The 25,793-nt window shown below is 39.0% G+C and overlaps 1 long non-coding RNA gene across 1 annotated transcript in view; it reads right to left on the reverse strand.

Annotated features, from left to right (window-relative positions):
• LOC134810172 (uncharacterized) overlaps positions 1–24,021 on the reverse strand; it is a 498,390-nt gene extending 474,369 nt beyond the window's left edge. The window contains exons 1-5 of the long non-coding RNA XR_010157579.1: positions 23,288–24,021; positions 22,734–23,025; positions 21,207–21,276; positions 4,522–4,569; positions 3,595–3,716 (exon numbers count right to left, since the gene is read on the reverse strand). This is a non-coding gene — a long non-coding RNA (uncharacterized LOC134810172). The remainder of the gene's footprint in view (positions 1–3,594; positions 3,717–4,521; positions 4,570–21,206; positions 21,277–22,733; positions 23,026–23,287) is intronic.
• Between the last annotated feature and the right edge of the window lie 1,772 nt (positions 24,022–25,793).

Below are 25,793 nucleotides of genomic sequence, written 5' to 3' on the forward strand. Positions count from 1 at the left end.
GCTCCTGGAGACTAGGGACCAGTTTTATCTTTATTTGGGTGGGGATTGGGGGGCAGAACAGTGCTGTACACTGTAGGTGGTTCAGTTGCTTTGAGCTGAAGTCCATTAAGCACTAATGTTTGAAAAGAATTTTCTTCACCTTAGCATGCAGTCAAATAACCTTGAAAGAGTCTCAGGTGTGAGGCAATATTAAAAGTGCAAGGCTGCCTGCACAGGTAATTAATAGAAAGAAAGCAGGACTCAACTCATTCCCTGCGAAAATTCAGTAGTGGCATCTTTAGTAGAGCAAAAATCAGTTTTCAAGTACAGTATTAAATGACCTTCCTTCCTGCTCTGGCCCGAAGTAAATTAAATTAAGAGGCGTCAAACATGCACCCTCCCATGTGACATGTTCAGGCCCTGCTTGGGCTCATTACCAAGTAGGAAACTTTGGGCACATCTGTGTGCCTTGCCCGGCCTCATTTTCCCTTTCTGTCAGTTGGAGTAACCTCAAGAGGTCTTAATGAGGCCATGTAAGTAATGCACTTCCTCACTTAGTGAGCACTCAATCAATGGTAGCCAGCTAATCATTACCTCTCAGTAGCCTGTTGGTGGAGCAAAACATGGATGTTTGGTTTCACAGCAGACTTTGGAAGATAGCTCTGTTAGTGAAAGAGAGGGCTTCTCTTAGCCTGAGAAATAACTGAGCCAAAGGCTGTGATGGCCCGGTACTGTTCATCTGGTGAATTCTGTATGGAACACCCTCAAAGACTTAATATTCGCAAAACAGCTTTTTCCTGCCCACCCCCAATCCCCACCCCAGCAAGAATGTCGCCTTTTTCTAGCTGTGGGGCACTAGGCAGACTCCTCTTCCAGTAGCTCCAGAGATGAGTCCCACAGGTCCCAGCCACAGTTCAGCACCCGCTCCAGCTGTGGTGACCTTGAGCCCTCTCTCAAAAGCCTGACGGTCAGGCTCAGGAGTTGGAGTTAGAGTTTACCAAAGAAATGAACCAATAGGATATATATAGAGAGAGCGCAAGAGATAAGAAAATACATTATGGGAATTGACTCCCGTGATTATGGAAGATGAGAGGTCCCACAATCTGCCATCTGCAAGCAGAAGAACCAGGAAAGCCAGTAGTGTAATTCAGTACAAGGCCCAAGTCCTGAAGACTAAGCAAGCCAACGGTGTAAGTTCTGGGGTTTCAAGGCCCAAGGAGCAGGAATTCTGAGGTCCTAGGGCAGAAGTTGGCCATCCCAGCTCAAGAAGATTCACCCCTTTTCTGCCTTTTTGTTCTATCTGGGCCCTCAAGGATTGTATGGTGCTCACCCACATTGATGAGAGTGGATCTTCTTCACTCAGTCCATGAATTCAAATGCTAATCTCTTCTGCAGATACCCTCACAGACACAGCCAAAAATGATGCTTTACCAGATATCTGGGCATCCTGTAGCCCAGTCAAGTTGACACATGAAATTAACCATCACAGTGTGGGTATTGCAGGGAGAGAAACTGTGTAAAGGCTGGGAGGTTACAGTGTATAAGTAGTTCTACGCTGGCCAGGGAATAGAATGGATGTAGTCCACGGTTTCTAGTTTCCATGGCTGAATGGTGGTGTCACTCAATGCTGAGCCTCAGTTTCCTCAAGTAGGCACATTTACCATCATAACACCTGCCTTGCCAACCTCAACATGTTATTTGATAATCAGAGAAGCTAAGAGACTCACAAAAGTATATTTTGGAAATAAAAGTGCTCATTATTTTTTCAAGACACTATTTGAAAAATATTCAAGAGACGTATCTCCCAGCTTCCTTGAGAATCTTAGACAAGTCACTGGACTCAGTTAGCTTGTCTGGAAAATGGGAATAACAACTCCATCTCACTAGGTTATTGTGAGACATGAAAATACAAATACTGTTTGCCTTCTGCAAATCCCAAAGTCAGCAAAATGTATATTAATTAATTAAATGTATCTCCCAAGGAGCAAACTTGAAGTTTCTGAGACATAATACAAGAGCCAGAAGTCTTTCTATTGCAATATATTAAAGCAGCATTTGTACTGCTGCCTCGCCCCCGGCCATTCCCGGCTGCATCTGTGGCACATGCTTTCTTTAATCTCACACAGTTTTCCTTCAATGAAGTTGGAAGATCGAATCCAATGTTTTGCCATTCCTTGCTCCCTTTTTTTTCTTTAGGTTGTTCTTTTCCTAACAGATTTTCTATACCCTATCATACCCCATGCCTTAGGAATTAAGAGTTGCCCCAAACAGTCCTTTGGGTAAAGCTCTGCACCCAGCATGCTTTGGCCCTGCTCATTCACAGATGGCTGTGCCTGGATATGTTTGCTCCAGGGGTGGCTTAGGACCCATGAAGTTCTTGTTTCCCTTGGAGATTAGAATTGCAAGGTTCACACGGGGTGCATTCAGCTCACACATACTTTCACACGTACTTTCGGTCTCTGTAAAAATTAAAATGCAGCAGGTATTGTTCCTGCAAATCTCTATGCAAAAACATTCTGCCCGCGCTGGCCAAGGAAATCAAGCCCATTATAGCTCCTTGTGCTCATCCTTCCTTCCAAGAAGAGAGGTCTCATACATATTAGGCTGCTGTAAACAGCAAGAAGATTGTTTTTAAATACATTCTTTTTGGCTTTTAAGTCTCTTTGGCTTTTGAATATGAGTGAATTAATATGGTCTTTGACATCACAAGAGTAAAAACAAACCACTGAAAAATGAGTAGTGAAGATTTGAATAGAACTAAATATTCCAAATCTGATTAGAAAATGCTTGTCAATCCCTCTGTGTTTCTCCCCGTATCTAACATCTCCCAAACCATATATTCTTCCCAATAATACCAAAAGGAGAGAAAAGATATTTAACCTATAGAATCATATAGAGTGTGAATCTTAAAACATTAATTTCTCTCAAAGTAAATCTAGTGCCTATGGGCACTAGCAGCAGAGCATAGCTGCTAACACCTTCGTCCAACAAATCAAGGTTTAAATCCTGGTCCTGCTCCTTGGTATCTAATGACCTTAATTAAAGTGTTGTAATATTTCTGAGGTATTGGGATTTGATTAGAGGCATCCACTGGCAATAATTTGAGCAATGCTTTGACTACATCATTCCAGGTACTGCTCAGCAACAATTCAGAGAATTCATCCTTAAGATTCTGTTCTTTTCGAAACACATCCAGTACCAAAATCTGTATCAGACAGTGCTCACCTAGAGAAGCAGCACCAGTGGGAGGTAGATGATAAAATGATAAATAGATTATGTAGGTAGGTAGATAATTCATTACAGAAAATTAGCTTACTATCGTGGAGGCTGACTAAGCAAGTCCAACATCCCTAGCCCAGGGAACCAGGAAGGAAAGATCATGAGCAGAATGATACTCATGGGCACAGGCCAGCACTGTCATCCACAGATAGAATTTCATCTCTTTGTAAGAAAAACGTGGGGTCAGGCGTGGTGGCTCACGCCTGTAATCCCAGTGCTTTGGGAGGCCTACGCGGGCGGATCACGAGATGAGGAGTTCGAGACCAGCCTGACCAACATGGTGAAACCCCATCTCTACTAAAAATACAAAAATTAGCCAGGCGTGGTGGTACACACCTGTAATCCCAGCTACTCAGGAGGCTGAGGCAGGAGAATTGCTTGAATCCGGGAGGTGGAGGTTGCAGTGAGCCGGGATCTTGCCACTGCACTCCAGCCTGGGCGACAGTGAGTGACTTCGTCTCAAATAAAAAAAAGAAAAGAAAAAAGAAAAACTTCAGCCCTGTTTTGAAGGCCATCCCACTATTCAGTAAGGCCCACCCAGATTTTCTAGGGTAACCTCTCTTATTAAGGTTAAGTGGTTAATGGCTTTAATCACATATGCAAAATACCTTCATAGCATGACATAGGTAAGTGTTTGACTAACTGGAGACTGTAGTCTAGTCAAATTGACACATTAAAACATCAACAAAAGTTGTTTTTTAAAAATTCTGATTCTTAGGTGTAAACCTAACAAACATCTGCATGACCTCTGCATTGAAAACTACAAAATATTAGGAAAGAAATGTTAAAAGACATAAATACATGAAGGGTTATATACCATGTTCACAAACTGGAAGGTTCAATATTGTAAAGCTAACAGTGCTTCCCAAATTTAACTGTAAATTAACGTAATCCCAATTTTATTCCTAGCAAATTTTGAATCGATATTGGAATTAACAAAAAAAATTCTAAAGTTTATATAAAAATGCAAAAGGCCAAAATTAACCAAAATAATCATTTCATTTCTTGCTGAAGAAAGCTTATACTCTAGATATTAAGACTTATGGAGTGAAAATTATTAAAACAGTATATATTGCCATAAAAGACGAGACTGGATAGATTCATGGAACAGAATGGAGTCCGGGAACTGAAACACACACATGAGGTTAACTGATTTATGATGAAGAGGCCACTCACTACAATGCAGTGGGGAAATCATAGAATTTTCTACAAATGGTTCTGGCTCAATTGGATAGCTATGGGAAAAAAAATCTTTATTCTTACCTCATATCATATACACACAGGAAAATCTGTCCAAGAGGTACTGTAGATCTGAATGTGAAAGGTAAAACAATAAAACTTAGAAGAAAACATATGAGAGTATCTTCATGACTTTGGAGCAGGCAAAAATTTTACAAATAGGACACAAGAAGCGCTAGGTATATAAGTATAATTATATATTTTTTAAACATATATATTAAGATTTTCTGTTCATCAAAGGGTACCATTTAATCATTTCATGATGTATATGTATATCAAAACATCACACCATACACCTTAAATATATATAATAAAAATAATAATTGTTTTAGCAGACTAAAAAAAAGGGCACCATTAAGAACCAATAGAGTGCAGAAATAGGTCCATATGTAAATAATCAATTGATTTTGGCAAATACGCCAAGATAATTCAATGGAAAAAAGAAAATGGTACTGAAATAATTGAATCACCATATAACAAAAAATGATCTTTGAATTCCACCTCACACCTTTAAAATACAAATGTTCAAGATATACCACATGTATCACATACCTCAATGTAAAAGCTAAAACTATGTGCAGGTAATGGTCTGGCTCTTGATCTGGATGCTAGTTGCAGGGTTATGTTTTCAAGCTATACACTACACTTTGTTGTATGTTTACTGTAATTCTATTAAAAGAAAACACTATGTACAATCCTGCACCACATAACAACATCTGGGTGGATGATGGAAGATTATAGTAAGATTGTAATCTTATAAGATTATAATACCATATTTTAACTGTACTGTTCCTCTGTTTAGGTATGTTTAGATACACAGATACTCACCACTGTTACAACTGCCTGTTCACTACAGTAATATGCTGTACAGGTTTGTAGCCTATACCATATAGCCTGGATGTGTAGTTGGCTACACCAAGTTTGTGTATATACACTCCATGATGTTTGCACAAAGAAACTGCCTAATGATGCATTTCTCAGAATGTATGGCCATCATTAAGCGATGCATGACTCTGTCTGTATGTATATATGTATGTGTATATGTATACAATCATATGTATATGTGTGCATGTGTGTACACACGTATACATGTATATACAAATGTATATGTATACATGCATATATGTATTTTACATTGAGGTATGTGATACATCTTGAACATTTGTATATGCATACACGCATATATGTAAAAGCTAAAACTATGTGCAGGTAATGGCCTGGCTCTTGATCTGGATGTGTATATATGCGTGTATACATACTTACAAACATATATTTTATATATACACACACAAATATATATACACATATAAGGGTGTGTATGTGTGCATGTGTATTTGCTTCAAGCCCCACCCAATCTTCCAATATTACCAACTGTCTCTCACACCCTAATTCCACAAGGCTAGAAGCACTCTCCCCTACCTTGAACTTTAATTGTATTTATTTGTAACTCCCTTATGCTGCATCTTTCTTTCTTTCCTATAGTAATGTTGCCAGGATAGATTGTATTTCCTCTACTAGACTGTAAATATATCCATCAAAGTGTTTTGGCCAGAGCAAGTGCTCAGTAATTTCATGAAGGAAAGAATAAAACCTTAGTTTAGTTTTAAAACAAGCCTGACTCCTCAGTTTTTCTTTTTAAGCAGCCATTATAACATCAAACTATTTCCTCTGATTAAATGAATTACGGATAAAGTCCAGTGTGAATTAATTTCAGGCATAAATTCTATAATTTTTTATACATAGTCCACCTTGTGTATTTTAATAAAGCAATATGACTGGTAATTTTTAAGTAATTGATACCTATAGATTTTAATTTCTAAATTAAAATATATATTTCAACATAAAACAGTAGTCACTATTGGATAGAGAGAGAAAAGCATTACAGTCTGGTGGTCAATAACTTTAGTAGGTATCTGAACTGCCGTAGCACGTCACGTTAAACTGTTACTCAGTCCACTTTCCTCCCTAGACTTGGAGCCCCTCAAAGACAGGAACTACATCTTACTCTTTTTGCACGTCCAAGGTCAATTACAGATCTTTGCTCTGTGTGTACACATAGTACTCACAAATCATACATTCTATATATATATATATATATATATATAGTTTTTTTTTTTTTTTTTTTTTTTTTTTGAGACGGAGTTTTGCCCTTGTTGCCCAGACTGGAGTACAATGGCGTGATCTCGGCTCACCACAACCTCTGCCTCCCAGGTTCAAGCGATTCTCCTGCCTCAGCCTCCCGAGTAGCTGGGATTACAGGCATGTGCCACCACGCCCAGCTAATTTTGTATTTTAAGTAGAAACGGGGTTTCTCCATGTTGGTCAGGCTGGTCTTGAACTCCCAACCTCAGGTGATCCACCCACCTCAGCCTCCCAAAGTGCTGGGATTACAGGCATGAGTCACCACGCCCAGCCAAAATATTTTTGACAAAATAGAATGAGTGACTTGAAATAAGGAGATCTTCATTTTAAGCCCTGCCTAGCTTTGAAGTCTTCCTGTATGCCTAACAATAAGATATTTCTTTCCTTCCTTCCTCATTCTCTCCTTTTCTATCTACAATAGCAATAACAACAATACTGCCATGAAAATTACAATTTCTACATTGAGTCTTCTTACCAATGTACTTTTTCTTCTTATCACACATTATACTATTTCAAAGCAACAGTGACATCTGTTTTGGGAGAAGTTGAGTCTTAGGACTCTCCTGTGTCCTGGTATGTTTAAACATAAATACTTAAGATCAGCTAGGGTTAATAGGTCCCAGATAAGTGTCATGTCCATCATTTCACCCTGCCCTTTAAATCACTGGCCTCTCTAAATATTTTGGGGTTGCAAATATATTTTCTTTCAAATGTAACTCCCATTGATTGAGATATCTTGGGTTCCTCTATTGAGATTCTGAAGTTACCTTCAGTCTCAGCAAGACAGAATGCTACAATTAATTAGTAAGGGAAGATGAACGATTGGTATGCATGCTATATTCCTGCCATCCCTTTTCCGTGGCCCTTATTTAATGCCAAAGTGAAAATTCAAATATCCATTCATTTATTCATTGTTTCCTCCATCCATTCAAGATACGCATACTGAGCACTATGCTAGGCCCATAATGGCCAATGTGATTACAGAACTAGCTAAGAACTCTAGAATAACACTTACTCATAGGTCATTTTGATACAGATAATTTTCTTATTGTTTGTATAATCAATTTAATGGTATTGATTAGTGAGAGTTCATTGGCCAGGCCTGTGTTAAAGAATACTATTGTCTTTTAAATATGCTATTCCATTTATCTTAAAAAGCATTCCTGTTAATTGCAGGGGCACAGATGTTTCTATACCCCTTTTACACATAAGAAACTGAGGCATAATAGAGCATGATGTAGCAAAACAGATCATTGGATTTGGGTTTTTCTAATCATAAAATGTTATATTAAAAAAATGTCCTGGTAATCATTCTAGTTTCTCCACAATAATGTTCTGTTTTTGTGACCTCCCAAGAAATGCCCCTTTCATGAACTCATTCACTGCATGCCTAGACTTTGCTAAGTATGGAAAGGTCAGCACTCAAATGTTGGCAGGGAGTAAATTTAAATAAAATTGAGAAAGTGGCACTATAATTGCAACTGCCTTTAGGAAATGCAGAGTTTAAATAGTTGTATTTTCTTCTTTCCTCCCTTTTGAGTGTGCTTTTTGATTCAGATGTCGGAAAGCCATAGAAATTTTTAAAAATAATAATGTATTATACACCTGCAATCTTTGCAGCTGATCACCTAAGGTATCTCCTAATTTTTTTTTTTTTTAAAAAAAAGGTGTGTGTGTGTGAAAGAGAGCAAAGAGTTGAGACAGTGTGTGTGTGTGTGTATGTGTGTGTGTGTAATGTGAAGCAAGAGGAGGAAGAAAGCTTACACAGAAATCCCGCAGGAACAGAGCCCAGGGTGCTATTTTCTTTTCTTTGCATAAGAACCACAGGGCACTACGAATGACCAGAGAGTAAAAGTCTTTGATTCTCTGCAACCCTAGGTCATGCCGTGTAGATAGAATAAACCCTAAGATTTGGGTAATTTATTTTAAAAACCTGGTACTTTGTACCAGCTTGAGAGCTGGTTACCCCTCCTTGAAACCAAACTTTCATTTTCTAATTTTATTTTCCAGGCAACTTCCCATGAAAAAAAATTAGGAGAAAGTGTATTTCCTGGCGCTGTGTCAAGCTCTCAAGAATGAATACTTGGATAGATAAGGCAAGTACATCACTAAGATCAAATGACGTCTCTGCTCTAATCTAAATTCAACCAATTTTAAATTTCAGGGTTTCAAGTTGTTTTTAGGTCCTATCTTTAGAGTCACTCCTTTCAATGATATATCATTTCCTCCAGGTTGAGATTTTTAAAATATTGCTCAATTATTTCCTAGTAAAACATTATTGCCTAGGTGTTTCTTAAGGAATTTCCTGACTCTTGGAAATTATTGGTCTACCAAACATTTGTGAATGTAATTAATTCATTTTCTTGATTCCATCGGTGTGATATCACATGTACAAATTATAATATACAGATCTGCTTTCTGGCAGGGAGCACCATGTGTTTAGCACAGCAATCTATTATACCACACACACATTATTCATTAACACTAATGGACATCATGTGCATAAAACCCACTCATTAATTGGAAAATTAAACTCCCTTGTGTATAAATAAATCACACCCTCAGCTATATAAAGGCACTTATTTTTATCTTTAAATTTGTATTTTAGTGATTGTTTAAGAAACGCAATCGGATTGGTCTATAGTATCTTTTACTATAGCAAAGATTTGGCTGTGCTGAGAACAAACTCTACATCATCCAAAAGTCTTTCTTTTGGTTACTAACATTCCAAGTGTAGCCAAAAGACACACGGTTGAAGTTTAGAAACATTCTGCAGGCTGATAAAAATGCAAGTAGGTCCTCTAAGTAGGAAAAACTTTTGGCTGAGTTTCAGGGAAAAAGGCTTCTTAAACTCAAAATACCACCTTTCCCTGTTTCTTTACCTGAAATGCCCAGTGAACCATCACCAGTCCCTCTGTTGTGATTTTCTCAGCTGTAAAGTGAGATACTAATAAGACCTATCTCGTTAGGCTGTTGGGAAGACTTAATGAAATGACAGACACGAAAGGCTTCCCATAGGATCTGTTAGACAAAGGCTACAAAAGAAGGATGAGATGATCCACCACTTAAATCATGATAACTCATGACAACACGGTCCTACTATGTGTCAGTCACTCTACAGAATGCTTGTCTTACCTTATCTCAAATTAATCCTCACAATTCTGACAGAGAGTTATGATTATTCCCAACGTACACATGAAAGACAGTTACAGTTCATAGGAATCGGGCTCAGGGAGGTCAACCAGCTCTCTCAAGGTCACACAGATTCTTATGCAAGGATTCTGTGTGATTATGGTCTTGCTCTTTCCCTGATCAGAATAAGCTGAAGTATACATGCAGAAATAGGAGATTTTTTGTCCTAGAAAAATATCCAACGTCCCATAAATTACCATGATGTCCTTTTTTGTAGCTTCTCAGGGAATCCTTGAAGATAGTAGTTTTAGAAAACTGAAAAATATTTTTTAATAATATAGCTAAGTATAGATAGATTCAATGACAGAAACTAGAATATTAAGCATCTTCAGCATCAAATAAATGAGTGCTGAGTAACTCTGGAACCTTGCAAGCTCTCTCAGCTCACACTTGCCTTGCTTCACATATGGGGGGGAAGAGAAATCCAGTTACATTCTTCTATTTGTTTGTCAACATTTCCTAATACAACTGCCAAAATGTCAACCTAGACTTTTTAGAAAAAGAAAGAAAAGGATTGGGTTAAAATAAGTAACTACAAAAGAACGAGGATGATTTTATCCACATTTATACAGCTATTTTAAAAATGTTTAATCATAATATGATTAGTGTTTGGAAAGATTTGTCTAGTTTAAAAATAGTTTTAAAGTTGTGAAAAAAATGTTTTAAATAAATAAGAGGCTCTGAGAACCATCTAGCATTTACAACATTGTTAAGAACTGACTGAAGTGTCATTTAAGTAATGCTTCTGAAATTTCCTGCACAAACTAGTGCCTTTATATGTGGACATAAACAGTTTCTCCATTGCAAACAACACGTCTTTGCTTTAAACAAAGATGAATCCTTCAAACGGAGATTAGTATCAGTGTTTCTTCAACACACAGTAAAAATTCATTATGACTTTCTCTATTAATGTATCCTTGCATAATTTATTTTACATTTGGACACAAGAAATGCTGTAAAAATTTATTTGGAAAAAAATGCAGTTTATTGTAGTCTGAAAAAATTTTCCATATATGCACTGCAGCTCTTCCTAGATACATCAATTAACGGAAGATTTTTAAAAACAGTTTTAACTAAAAAAAATAAAGAACATTAATAATATTTTGGGGTTTTTTTTCCTCAAACTCAATACAGCCATATTCTTTGATTGGTACATTTTTGTATTTGTTACCACTCAGTATACCTAGGAATCTAAAATGCTGGCATTCTGAAACATAACCATTAGGATAGTTGTTACATATTTAATTTCATGCTCCACTCAGCATAAAGCAGTTGTGGGACTACAGACCAAAGCAAATTAAGTGGCTTCTTAGATAATTTCCTGCTTAATTGAAAGCAGGTAGCTTTTTAAAAGTAATAATTGGTTCTGTTTCAAATGATTGTAAAGTTATTTCTTTTTTTGAATACATGGTTATAGAATAACTTTCTACTTAATCCAAACACAATGAGTTGGGAGTCTCCCACTGAGTGTAAGGGACAAGAAAGTGATCTAGTTCTGGTAGCAAATAAATGGGGGTAGGAGTGGATGTGGGACATGGGGCAAGGCAGGGGAAGAATGGCATGGTGTTTGGGTTGGAACACACACAGACATGCACATGCATATGTATGTACAGTTACACCAGTTACACAAGTTCAGGTTGAATATCCCTTATCTGAAATACTTGGGACTAGAGGTTTTTCAAATTTTTTTGGATTTTGGAATATTTGCATATACATAATGAGATTATCTTGTGATGCTCCCCAAGCCTAAGCACTAAATTCATTTATGCTTCACATATACCTTATACACATAGCCTAAAGGTAATTTTATATAATATTTTAAATAATTTTGTGCATGAAACAGAGTTTTGACAGCAACTCGCTACATGAGGTCAGGTGTGGAATGTTCCACTTGTGGTGTCATGTCAGAGCGCAAAAAATTTCAAATTTTGGAGCATTTCAGATTTTTGATTTTTGAATTATGGATGCTCTGTGTGTGTGCGCGCGTGCGTGTGCACACGTGTACACATATATATCATTAACATATACAATAGATTGGGTTTCATTTCTGTCTGCTCTACTCTTACCATTGGACTAATGTTAATAAGTGGTCTATTATGAGATTGATTGCCCTGGTTCATACCTTCCAGACAGGTTTTCCTTATTACAGTGTAAAAACAAACTATCTGATATGATGGTCTATCATCACATAGAAATAAGAGTATCAGCTGTGATGCTCTATCTTGCTTTTGGAGATACAGTCCAAGGAGTATGAATGTGAGCACACTAATAAAGAGACATGAAAAGAATTCAGTTAACATAAATGCCTATATATTGGGGGGACAATAGAATTCTCTTTTGTCAGGAGTCAGTATTCAGAGTTTTTCGTTTTTGTTTTGTTTTTGAAATGGAGTTTCGCTCTTGTTGCCAAGGCTGGAGTGCAATGGTGTGACCTCAGCTCACTGCAACCTCCACCTCCCGGGTTCAAATGATTCTCCTGCCTCAGCTCCCAAGTAGCTGGGATTACAGGTATCTGCCATCATGCCTGGCTAATTTTTTGTATTTTTAGTAGAGACGGGGTTTCATCATGTTGGCTGGTCTCGAACTCCCGACCTCAGGTGGTCCACCCACCTCGGCCTCCCAAAGTGCTGGAATTACAGGTGTGACCCATGGCATCCAGCCTCAGAGTTTTTCAAATAAATTAGAAAAAGCTTTTAAGTCACAAAAAAAAAGAGAATGTTTTCTTGTTGCATAGATTGAACAGAATAAGAGAGACAGAGACAGACAAATGAAAAGATATTCTTCAGAACCAAAAATTTTTAAAAACTGCAAGAAAAAAACATATACTGAATTTTTACATTCATCAATTGCCATGGTGATTCATGCAACTGATAACAGTGAGCATCAGCACCCTAGAGCTATGGAGTAAGTGCTAAGAGATGCGCTTTTGGTATTTAATGAAATTCTAACTTGCCTGCAGTTTTTTTTGTTTTGTTTTGTTTTGTTTTTGTCGCTGCTACTTTGAATCACTGCTGTCAACCAGGCTGCACTTGGAACCACTAGCTATGCAGTTACAGTGCAATGTATTAACAAATCCATTTTTATTTTTCAATACTTGGAACCACCCTGTAGTACTAAATGCTTGGTTTCCCATTTTTGTGGCATTCCCAAGAATATTTTTAACAGTCATTTTTAAAATGTCAAAGGAAGGAAAGAAGAAATGAAGAGAAGGGGAAGGGAGGGAGGACAGAAGGAGGCAGGGCTTCCAGCAGAGGAGCCATGAGTGAGTCTTGTAGTCATGCTGGAAATAAATGTTCACCAGCTATTTCAGTGTTCCACCCTCATAGCAGACTTCGTTTCCCTACCTACTTGAAGTTGGGCATGGTAATGCATGTGTTTTGGTCCTTGGAAAATCTCAATTGACGTTTATCAATTCCACCAGGCAGAAGCCTTTCTGGATGTATCTTGCTTCCCCCCCGCTTCCTTGTGCCACAGCCACCAACTCTCTTAAGACAGTAGAGGTCCATCGGCCTCACTCAAACCTGGAAGGAGAAAACATTTAGCCAACCCATCATGGATATGTAGCAGGAGCAAGACATAGATCTTTGTTTCTATGAGCAACTAAGATTTCACTGCAACATAACTTAACCCTAATTAATATAGCAGGTGATGGGAGAGAAATAAGAATTCAACTTGTAGCAGCAATTGTCATAAAATTGAAAAGAGAAAACAAGGTGAAAAGAAAAAGATGGCATAAGAGAATATGAAGTTCTAGAATGAATATGAAACTGAAAATTCAAATACTGGCAATAACTGGTCAAGAAACAAAGAACAATGCTAACAGAATTCTATCAGTTACCCCATAAAGCATAGAGAAAACAGTCCTGGGGAATATTAGTTTTGAGACTCAGGAGGATATTTTATGTCTCCTTTGACCTATTTTAGCGTTTTTCCAACACGCCTTCCCTTAATGCTCAATAGAATTTTTCAGAAATTCCTGAAGGAAAAATGAGCATAAGTTGGTTGTCGCTTGAGTGTGTTGTATGAAAGACAGGAAGATGGTTGCGTTTCTCACTTTAGGATCTGAATCAATGGTGGTACTGTTCAATGAGATGGAGAACACAGAAGGGAGATGAATTAGGATATGCTGAGATTGAAAAGCCTGTGTGACATCCAAATGGAGACATCCAGTGGTAACTGCAGATTCAATAAATGAGTTCGAATCTGTTAGCTTTTTCGTAAGACCAGAATTATGGAATTGGATAAGATTATCCAAGGTCAGTATATATGAGAAAAAGAGGGCAGAACCTCAAATTACAACAACATTTAAGGAATACGTAAGAAAAAAAAAACCTCAAAAGAAAATTAGAAAGTACAGTCAGAGAAATAGGAAGAACTTTACCTACTGAAATTTCCAGGCCCTAACCTTAACCTCAAACTTTTCTCCCAGTCTTTCACTTCCTGCTCATGGTTTTACTTCCGTGTCTATTCTACTACCATAACCAATCACTTTTACCTATCATTTTGTATTCTCAATAGTCTTTTTTCTTGACTTACACCACTACCCTATCATACCTGGATCATTTTTTAAAATTCACATTTCTATTCTTACAAGGATATCTTCCTTACAACTATTTTTCTAGCTATTCCTGAGCCTAAAGAGTTAAGAGGCTTCCAGAGTAAGTCCTCTGACTCAAATACTCAGCCTAATTGTTTGGCTTCCTTAATCACTATTCAGGTAATATATAGAGCATGACCACAGGAAGAAAGAACTAATATTTGAACATATATTATGTGTTAGTCATGCACTGTGGTGGGTCTTTTATATACAACATATTTACTCTTAACAATATCATGAATTTTTATTGACCTTAAGAAAGTTAAGAATTTTGACCAAGATCTCATTGCAATACAGATATTCTGCCTCCAAAGCCTTGTCCACACCACCAGGCTCGGCTGCCTTCCAAATAATAATGCATTGCTCCTTTCTTCAAAATATTTTCACTGTTTGGGCAAGAGAAAGTCCACATATGCTAAAATTATTTTAAAGCTGTTTCAAATCCAACAGAAGTAGAAACTGATACCCCTTCACAATGAAGGGGAGAGACTATAATCTTTGTGTTAAACAGGCATAGCTAGGTTGTTTTTAACCCGGGCTGTACTTTTTAGAATCATCTACTTTTAAAAGCAATGGGTCTTCAACTTTCAGAAAGATGGAGCAGTGTTCCATCTATTTCAGACATAAGAAGGTTGAAGACAAGGTGAACAGAAGGCGGCAAATCAGCTAGGGAACTTGGGACCCGATGAACAACAGGTGGTGAGTGCTCTGAGTTAATTTTTTGCCTCAAATATCCCAGATTAGGTGCTGGAGAAGACAGAAACCCAGAAATACCAACAAGTATCAACCCAAAAAGCCTCAACAGAAACCTGCCCTCTCTAGAAAAAGGATAAGCAAAATGGCTACCTAGCCAGACAGAAGATGCTTGGACAGTAACAGCCAAACACCACAGAGAAAACTGTGGCCTCACCTCCACCCCCACCAGCAAAAACTGAGTGGGAGGCTCCATTTCCACCATTGCCAGATACCCCAAAACTCCTATCCAAGTGGTGTCATAGAGGAAAAGCAGAGAGCTAGGAACTTCATCTCCACCAGGCAATAAGGAGTCTTCACCACCACCACCACACTGATGGTGCTCATGGAGACCACATGGAGAGTATGGACTTCCATCCCATCCTGCAGTAATAAAATGCTCCTCCCCACCTCACTGGAGTGGCATCAGAAAAAGTTAGTGGAGAGGTAGAACTTTCACTCCTGCCCAGCAGAAACCAGACCACCCCAACTCAACTCAACAATGTCAGTAGAGGCCAAGCAGTAATGAGTCTTCATGCCCCTCCCAGCCAGGATGATAGCAACAGAGGTTTAATGGAGAACTAGAACTTCCACCCTTGCCCAGGAGTTATGAGGAGTCCCTCACCCCCAGTTATTAACATTGGCATGGATTTCTATTTCCGCTTGGCAGCAATAAAGCAGCACCACCATAAAAATGTTTTAATGAGTAATTATGAACATGCCCAAAACAAATGGAAAAAAAATTAAAAGTCTCAGCAAGGAAATCAAAGATATAAATAAGAACCAAAAGGAAATTGTGTTAGTGGAAAGACAGCAGAATTAAAAACTCAATGGATGACCTAAACAGCAGAATGAAGGGAACAAAAAAAGGAAACAGTAAACTTGAAGATAACAATAAAAATTACCCAATCTGAAAGCAGAGAGAAAACTGATATTTTTAAAAATGAGCAGGGCCTTTGGGACCAGTAGGATTATAACAAAACATCTAATATATCTTTAAAGACTAGGAAGGAGAGAAGAAAAAGGGTGTGGCTGAAAAGTATTTGAAAAAATAACAACTGAAAACTCCCCAAATTTAGCCAAAGCATAAACCAACAGATTCATAAAACTATCAATGAATGCCAAGAAGGATAAATGCAAAGAAATCACTACTGAAGCACATTATACTCAAACCTCTGAAAATAAAGACGGAAAAAGTCTTGAAAGTGGCAACAACAAATAATACCTTATTTATAGGGGAAAAAAATTTAAATGACAGATTTCTCAACAAGAAACATGGGGGCCATAAGGAAGTGGCATAACATTTTTCAAGTACTAAAAGAAAAGAATTGTCATCTCAAAATTCTATATCCAGCAAAAATATCCTTCAATAATGAAGGAAAAATCAAGACATTTTCAGTTGAAGGACAACTAAGATAGTTTGTCACCAACAGACCTATTTAAAAGAATAACTAAAGACGATGGGCATGGTGGAACACACCTGTAATCCCAGTACTTCTGGAGGCTGAGGTGGAAAGATCGCTTGAAGCCAGAAGTTCAAGACCAGCCTGGGCAACAAAGCAAGACCCCATCTGTACAAAAAATTTAAAAAGCTGGCTAGGGTGGTGGTGCTACATTGGAGGGTGAAGAGAGGATTGCTTGAGTGCAAGAGTGTGAAGCTGTAGTGAGCTATGATTGCAGGACTGAACTCCAGCCTGGCTGAGAGAGAAAGATCTTGTCAAAAAAAAAAAAAAAAAAAAAAGCGAAAGAGTTCTCTAAACAGAAAGAAAATGATAATTAAAAACAGAAAACTTGTAACATCAAGAAGAAAGAAAGAAGACAGAAATCATAAAAAAAACCATGGGAAAATATAATAGGTTTTCTTTCTCCTCTTGAGCTTTCTAAGTATTTGACTATTGAGACAAAGATTATAACACTATCCGGTAGGGTTCTAAATGTATGTACAGGAGATACTTAAGACAATTATATTGCATATTTATATTATAAAGTGAAGGGATATGAAGGGAGGGAAGACTTTAACACTTCACTTGAACTGGTACTCCATTAACACCAATAGAGTTAGTAAGCTATGTAACTATAATACAGTAGCTACAGCAACCATTAAAAATGCTATACATTTGCACTCAAAAACACTATACATAAATCAAAACGGATTTTTATAAAATGTTTAAGTAGCCCAAAGCAAGAAAGAGTTTAAAAAAAGGAAGACAGAGCAAATATTAAATAAAATAGGAAACAAAAGCATAAACGTATATCAATAATTACATTTAATGTAAATGGTCTAAATATAACTATTAATAAAATGAGATCACAGAATGAATTTTAAAAAAAGAGATGACCCAACTATATGCTATCTACAAGAAGCTCACTTCAAATATAATGAAATAGGTTGAAAGTAAAAGTATAAAAAAAAGTCATGAAAGTATTTGAAGAAAGCAGGGATGGCTATATTAAAAGAAAGTAGACTTCAAAGCAAAGGACAAGAGACAGAGAGAAATATAATTCACCAAAAAGAATTACATAAGCAATTCTAAGTGAACTGTATTAGCAATTCTAAGTGAGTATGCACCAAGTAACAGACTTATAAAATATGTGAAGCAAAAACTGATAGAACTGAAGGGAGAATTAGATATATCCACAATTATAGTTGGGGACTTCAACACTCCTCTCTCAACAACTGATAAAACAATTGGATAGAAAATCAGCAAAGATATAAGAGAACCCAATAACATCGTCAAGCAACAGAAGCTAACTGACACTTCCAGAGCACCCCGCCCAACACTAGCAGCATTCTCTTTAAGCAATCACAGAGCATACACCAAGATAGATCATATCCATAACACAAACTCATGAAATTTAAAAGAATTAAATCATATGGAGTGTATCCTCTGACCATAATGAAATTAAAGTAGAAATCAGTAACAGAAAGATAATAGGAAAATAACCCAACACTTGGAAACTAAATTCCCTATAAAATAATCCATAGCTCAAAGAGGAAGTCTAAGTGGAAATCAAAACATACACTGAACTGAATGAAAATAAAAACACAACATATCAAAATTTGTGGATGCAGCAAAAACACTGCTAAGAGGGAAACTTATAGAACTAAAAGCTTACATTAAAAAGCAGAAAAAAATCTCAAATTAAAATCTAAGATTATACCTCAAGAGCATAGAAAAGGAAAAGAAAAACCCAAAGAAAGCAGAGAGAGGGAATAATAAAGAGAAAACCAAAAATCAGTGAAATTGGAAACAAAATCAGTAAAAGATGGTTCTTTGAAAAAAAAAATCAATAAAATGCACAAATCCCAATCAAGACTGACAAATTAAAAAGGAGAAAAAAACATAGTAGGAAAGAAAGCAGGGATATTACTACAGATCCTGCAGATATCAAAGGGATAGTGAGTAAATACCACATAAATTAGACAAAATTAGACGATAAAATGACCCCATTCCTCAAAAAGCACACATTATCCCAACTCACACAATATGAAATAGATCATTTAAATAGCACTTTATTGAGAAAACTGAATTCATAATTTTTAAATTACAGAAAAAGAAAACTCCAGGGCCCGCCAGATTGTTTTACCACACTATTCTAACAAATGTTTAAAGAAGAATTAACACCAATTATACATATACTTTCCCCAAAAATAGAAGAGGCACGAACACTTCCCAATTTATTTTAGGAAGCCAATATTATCCTGCTATCCAAACCAACCAAAGATTGCATGAGAGAGAGAGAGACAGGGAGACAGAGAGAGATAAACAGAGACAGAGACAAGAAACTACAGACTGATATCTTTCGTTAATGTAAGTGCAACAATCAACAAAATATTAGCAAATGGCCTTCAGCACTATATCAACACAGAATTATATACCATGAGCTAGCATCCTAGGGATGAAAGACTGATTTAACATTCAAAAATCAATCAATATATTAATAATCTACCATATTCACAAGCTAAAGGGAAAAAAATCATGATTCATCAGTTGATGCAGAAAAAGTACTTAACAAAATTCAACATCCATTCATAATACAAATTCTCAGAAAACTGGGAATGCAGGGAACTTCCTCAAACTGACTTTTTAAAAACTTGAAGAAAAAAAACCCTACAACTAATATTATACTTAATATGAAAGACTGAATGCTGGCCTGGCATGGTGGCTGTAATCCCAGCACTTTGGGAGGCCGAGATGGGCAGATCACCTGAGGTCAGGAGTTCCAGACCACCCTGGCCAACATGGCGAAACCCCATCTCTACTAACAATACAAAAATTAGCTAGGCGTGGTGGCACACACCTGTAGTTCAGCTACTTGGGAGGCTGAGGTGGGAGAATCACTTGAATCCGGGAGACGGAGGTTGCAGTGAGCTGAGATCACACACTGCATTCCAGCCTGGGTGAGAGAGAGAGACTTGATCTCAAAAAAAAAAAAAAAAAAAAAAAAAGACTGAATGCTTTCTCCCTAAGCTCAGGAACAAAACAAGGATGTCCCACCTCACCACAACACAATATTGGAAGTTCTAGCCAGCACAATAAAGCAAGAAAAGGAAATGCAAGGAAGAACTAAAACTGTTGCTATTTGCAGATGACAGGTTTCCCTACGTTGTAAAAAAAAAAAAAAAAAATCCAAGAAACCTTCTAAAACAAAAAACCCCAAAACAACAAAACTCCTAGAGCCAGTAAGTTCAGCAAAGTCACAGAAAGATCAACATGCGAAAATCAACTATACTTTTATACACTGGGTCCTACTTGAGTATAGAGTGGGAGGAGGGGGTGGATTGAAAAACTACCCATCAGGTACTGTGCTTATTACCTAGTGATGAAATAATCTATATGCCAACTCCCCGTGATGCATTATTTCTTATATAACAAACTAGCACATGTACTCCAAACCTAAAAGTTAAAGAAAAAAAAATTAAAAACTTGAATTTTATTAAAAACTTTTTCTCTCCAAAAGATCCTTTTTTTGGGGGGGGGGAGATGGAGTTTTGCTCTTGTTGTCCAGGCTGGAGTACAACTGCGCGATCTTGGCTCACTGCAACCTCCGCCTCCCAGATTCAAGCAACTCTCCTGCCTCAGCCTCCCGAGTAGCTGGGATTACAGGCATGCGCCATCAGGCCCGGCTAATTTTTGTATTTTTAGTAGAGACGGAGTTTCTCCATGCTGGTCAGCCTGGTCTCGAACTCCCGACTCAGGTGATTCACCCGCCTAAGTCTCCCAAAGTGCTGGGACTACAGGCGTGAGCCACCGGATGTGGCCCAAAAGATCCAAAAGACAGCAAAAACACTGGGAAAAACTATTTGCAAACCACATCTCTCAGGGGTCCCCAAGTCCTGGGCCTCAGACTGGTACAGGTCAATGGCCTGTTAGGAAGCTGGCAACACAGCAGGAGTTAAGCACCTCCTGAGCCAGCATCACCACCTGAGCTCTGTCTCCTGTCAGATCAGCCAGGGCATCCGATTCTCACAGGAGAGCGAACCCTACTGTGAACTGCGAATGCGAGGGATCTAGTTTGCATGCTCCTTATGAGAATCTAACTAATGTCTGATGATCTTAAGTGGAACAGTTCCATCTGGAAACCATTTCCCCCACCACCCCCACTTCCGTGGAAAAAACTGTCTTCCACGAAACTTGTCCCTGATGCCAAAAAGGTTGAGGACTGCTGATGTAACTGATAAAGGACTCATGTCTGTAATTTAAAGAACCTTCAAAACTCAACAGTAACAGAACAAATTAAGAAAATAAGAAAATGACACGAAGAGGGATTTCACTGAAGAGGATATGTGTATGGCAAATAAAGACATGAGAAAATGGTCAACATCACTAGTCATTAGGAAAATGCAAATTAAGACCAGAGTGAGGTATCACTGCACACCTAATCGGAACAGTAAAAGTAAAAAAAAAAAAAAGTGACAATACAAAATACTGGTAAGGATGTGGAAAAACTGGATCTCTCATATATGGCTGCTGGGAATGTAAAATAGTACCACATTTCTGGAAAATAGTTCAGCAGTTTCTTTAAAAATTAAACACATACTTACCATATGACCCAGCAATCACACTCCTGGACATTTATCCCAGAGAAATGAAAATTTAGGTCCACAGAAAAACCTGCAAGCAATTTTTCAAGACAGTTTTATTTGTAATAGGCACTCCCCCCCGCCAAAAAAAGAAGGAACCAAAATGTATGATAGGTGAATGCTGAATGATTAAACAAACTGTGTTACACCCATAGTGTAGAACTCAATAACAGAAAGGAACAAACTAGAAATACCTGCAATAACTTGGATAAATCTCTAGGGCATTCTGCTGAGTTGGGTGGGGTGGGGGGGTGGGGGGGATGGTGAGCTAATCTTAGAAGGTCACAAGCTGTGAGGACCAATTTATAAAACATTCCCCAAACGACAAAATTATAGAAATGGAGAACAGACTGATGGCTGCAAAGGGTTAGGGATGGTGTGGGGGAAAGAAAGGGACGACCATAAAGGGACTGTATGAGAGAGATCTTCGTGGTGTTGAAATAGTTTGTATTTTGATTGTGGTAATGATTACAAGAGTCTTCAGGGATAAGGTGACACAGAATCACAGGCACATTTTATCTCAGTGTCAATGTCCTGGCTTTATTATTGTGCTCTAGCTATGCGGAATGTAACCAACAGTGGAGGCTCTATCAGACTTCTCTGTACTATCTTTGCAACTTCCTGTAAGTCTATATTCAAATAAAAAGTTAAAAAAATCGGTGCCCAGGCCACATCCCAAACCTTGTAAATTAAAATATCTAGGGGAGGAACCTAAACAACTGCATTTTTTTTTTAAATGCACGAGGTAATTTTAAAGTGTAGCTAGAGTTAGGAACCACCGCCAGCTGGTATTATTACCGAAACTACAAGCAGGTGGAACACCTGTAAGTCTGGTGGAAGATGATAAGGAAGGAGAAAACTAAATATACAAATCTATGTTAGCTTTCTTGAGGGTTTTATTCTCCTAATGTTAAAACCTAGTATTAAGTGAATCCAAATAATGTGGATGGGATAATCAGTCATCCATTATGATACAGACCATTTTACACAAAAAAGGCCAGCCCCAATAGACTATTCTTTAGATTCTTAAGCATTTGGTATCGATGTTACAATTTTAAAATGCTAAAAAGCAATTACAATCACATTTAAATATGCAGCAATTTTAGAAAATCAATGTTTCACCGAGTTTCTTATTTTAGATGAATAACAAAATGAGTTCAAATTTTTGTGTTGACTACCACCAGCAGCGACCCGTGGGAAGTAAGTGAAAAGCAAGTATTCCTATTTTGACTACACATTCTAATGTATTGGTTATTTATATTTATGATCACCAACTATTATCTATTAGACTCTCCGGATTTAACTGTTTAGGAAGTGAGCTATAGACATATGGAAGCCAAGGATTATTTTGAGCCAATAAACAGTGACTTGACCAACCGAATGCCTTGTGTGGTTATTAATCATTCTATATCACCATCATCAAAAGACACTGTGCATCTACTCAGCTGGGCCAGGGGATTAAAGGTTTAGGAAAGAGTCCCTCCTTGCCTTTAAACGGTTTAAAGTCTGTTTGAGGATGGGTCCAAATACATAAAATGATGAATAACAAAGCGAAGAACATGCTGAAATCTGGACTGACAGAAGAAAAGGGCCAAAGGGCTTGTTTTTACTGGAAGTATTTTTGCATAAGCTGGGAAGGGAGTTTGCATCTTCTGGACTCATAGATCAGACAAATGAGCAGCTTCAACAAAGCAGATTTATGCTATCCACCAGGAAGGTTTTGCTTAGTTGTCAGTTGTGGACTTTCTTCCAAAAATGCAGCTGTTTTGAAGCAAGAAATCTGGCACCAAAAAATAAATAAAATGAAATTTTAGAGTAAGAATTACCTCCCACCCAATTCTAATCAACAGCTACGTCTCCCTTTCCTCCACCTTCAAGATTTAAAGGTCTGGGGTGGAAACTGGAGGTGGGGCGGGGGGGCGAATGAGCTATTTGCCTTGCCCCAAGACCACCAATCTCCTCTGTGTCTCTCTCTCCAAATACGACCCTCACACACTCTCTAACCTAATTTACACTGCTACAACTTCCCAGATTTGTTTTACCTTCTGGAAAGATTTATCCATTTGGAAGCGTTCTTGAAGTTGCTAACTGTCGTGAAGTTCGATTTGAAAGCAAAAGAATGACCGCGTTTTAACAGACGAAAAGTGCAAATTCTTTTTTTAAAAAAAAAAGTTCTTTTGTGATTATGGGAGGTAATCAACAGCTACTCAGACGTTCTTCTCTTAAACAGCTGAGGTTTATCATTTTCGCTATTATGACAATGAATTTTTTCCTCCTTTGCTTTCTGCCTTTTGGCAGGAGCCTCGACTCTGCAGGTGTTAGCGCTGCAAGGGCCGAACCCAACCGCCAGAATGTCTGCCGAGCCTAGCATGGGATGCTGCCCAGCAAAACAGCACCCAGGGAGAGGGCGACTGAGGAAGACAGCCTGCAAGCGCGCTTCAGAAGGGACTGGGACCAGAGCCCTAGAAAACTACAGCGAGTGGATTCCCTGGCAGGGGAAACCCGCGAGAGCCTGGGGAAAAAAAAACGAGAGGGAGAGAAAGAAACTCACCCGGGCGCCCTGAAGCCCAGCGCAAGCAAGCGAGTGAGCGCGCAGGCTGGCTGGGCTGCTCCAGCTGGAAGTCATTGTGAGGGCTGGCGTCTGCGTTGTCAGGGCGACCGCCCGGCCGGCGCCAGCGGAGGGGGGAGGCGGGCTCCGTGAATGGGTGACGTCACGCAGCCGGCGCCAGGCAGTCTGGGCGGCCGAGCCAATGAATCAGCTGTCCGGAGGAGGCAGCGCAGCGCGGCGCGCGGGAGGAGGGTGCAGGAATGCGCCTGGAGCCGCGCGGCCCGGGAGGGCGCGAGATGTCTCCGCCCGCCTGGTCGCCCCGCGGCGGCCGGAGGTCCCAGCGTCCCAGGCTCGGCCATGCCGGTGCCCCCCACGCCCAGTCCGCGGCTGTGCCCGCGTCCCTAGTTTTCCGCCGGTTACCCCCACGGGCGCGCGCTCTGCGGGGAGGCCCACGAGCTGGGGGGGCCGCTGGGGTGGTGTCAGAGAGGATATTTTCACTTACTGCGACTGTGGCACTTATTTAAAAGGAAACATACAATAAAACTTGTCCTTGTAGATAAAATAGACTTTGAAAGTATTGATGAATTCACTGCCACCTTACTGTGCGCTCCGCATTGTGCTGGGTGTTGGGTATCACAAACAATGAAAGGACCAGGGCTCGGAAGTTCCCAAAATTGAACTGGGTAGAAAAAAAGTGTAAGGAACTCATGATTCAGACTACAGCCGACTGCTCTTCCAATATTCTATAGTGTGGGACTATAGGGTGCCTTTAAAGTTCTAGAAAGCAAATGGCTCCAAAGATTTCCATTTTTTTGGTGTTTTTGTGTTTTGCTTTTCCTCTGTCCTGCTTTGCTCTCCATTACAGTGTCCTGTAGGTGGCCAAGTACTGGGTTAAGGTCATTTCAGTATCCCCAGTATTTGACGCTCTCCCTGACTCCTGGTAAGGGCTGGACATTGTTGATGGGTAATCCACAATGCAAGAGCAAATAATTTTAAGTAAAGGCTGGAGTAAAAAGAGTACTTCTGAATTCCTAAACATCTTTTTGGGTGCTTACTTGTTGGTTTTTGGTGGTTTTTCAAGAGTAGTGATGCATCATTACTGAAACTGGAAAACCAGAGTGTGGCCCAGACTCACATTATAGTAGATGTCGTTAAATCAGCCCTTCCTGCTGAAGTCTGTGCCCCCGTTTTTAAATCTGGAAGATGAGATCTGGTGAGATATTCTCTTAAGACTCATGAAGTTCTAGCAGTCTATCATTGTATTTATCAACCTTCCAAACGAATGACTTTATTCCTATCACAGTATGTGATATATGTGACATTCATTTAACAAACACTTCAGGGTCCCTGCTATGCAAATACTATGTACTGGAAGTTTTAACTGAAATTTTTTTGGAATAAAAGTTAAGGGCCTGGCGGCTCATGCCTGAATCCCAGCACTCTGTGGGGCCGAGGAAGAGTTCGAGACCAGCCTGACCAACATGGTGTCCGGAATTGTTGGGTTCTTGGTCTCACTTACCTCAAGAATGAAGCCGCAGACCCTCGCGGTGAGTGTTAACAGTTCTTAAAGGCGGCGTGTCTGGAGTTTGTTCCTTCTGATGTTCTGATGTGTTCAGAGTTTCTTCCTTCTGCTGGGTTCATGGTCTCGCTGGCTCAAGAGTGAAGCTACAGACCTTCCCTGTGAGTGTTACAGCTCATAAGGCAGCATGTCTGGAGTTGTTCGTTCCTTCTGGTGGGTTTGTGGTCTCGCTGGCTTCAAGAGTGAAGCTGTAGACCTTCACGGTGAGTAGCACAGCTCATAAAGGCAGTGGGGACCCACAGAGTAAGCAGCAGCAAGACTTATTGCAAAGGGCGAAAGAATAAAGCTTCCACAGCGCCTAAGCGGACACGAAGGGGTTTTTACTGCTGGCTGGGGCAGCCTGCTTTTATTCTCTTACCTGGGCCCACCCACATCCTGCTAATTAGTCCGTTTTACAGAGAGCCGAGTGGTCTGTTTTGAC

This window comes from Pan troglodytes, chromosome 5, assembly GCF_028858775.2.
Source record: "Pan troglodytes isolate AG18354 chromosome 5, NHGRI_mPanTro3-v2.0_pri, whole genome shotgun sequence".
In the NCBI taxonomy this organism is placed as follows: domain Eukaryota; kingdom Metazoa; phylum Chordata; class Mammalia; order Primates; family Hominidae; genus Pan; species Pan troglodytes.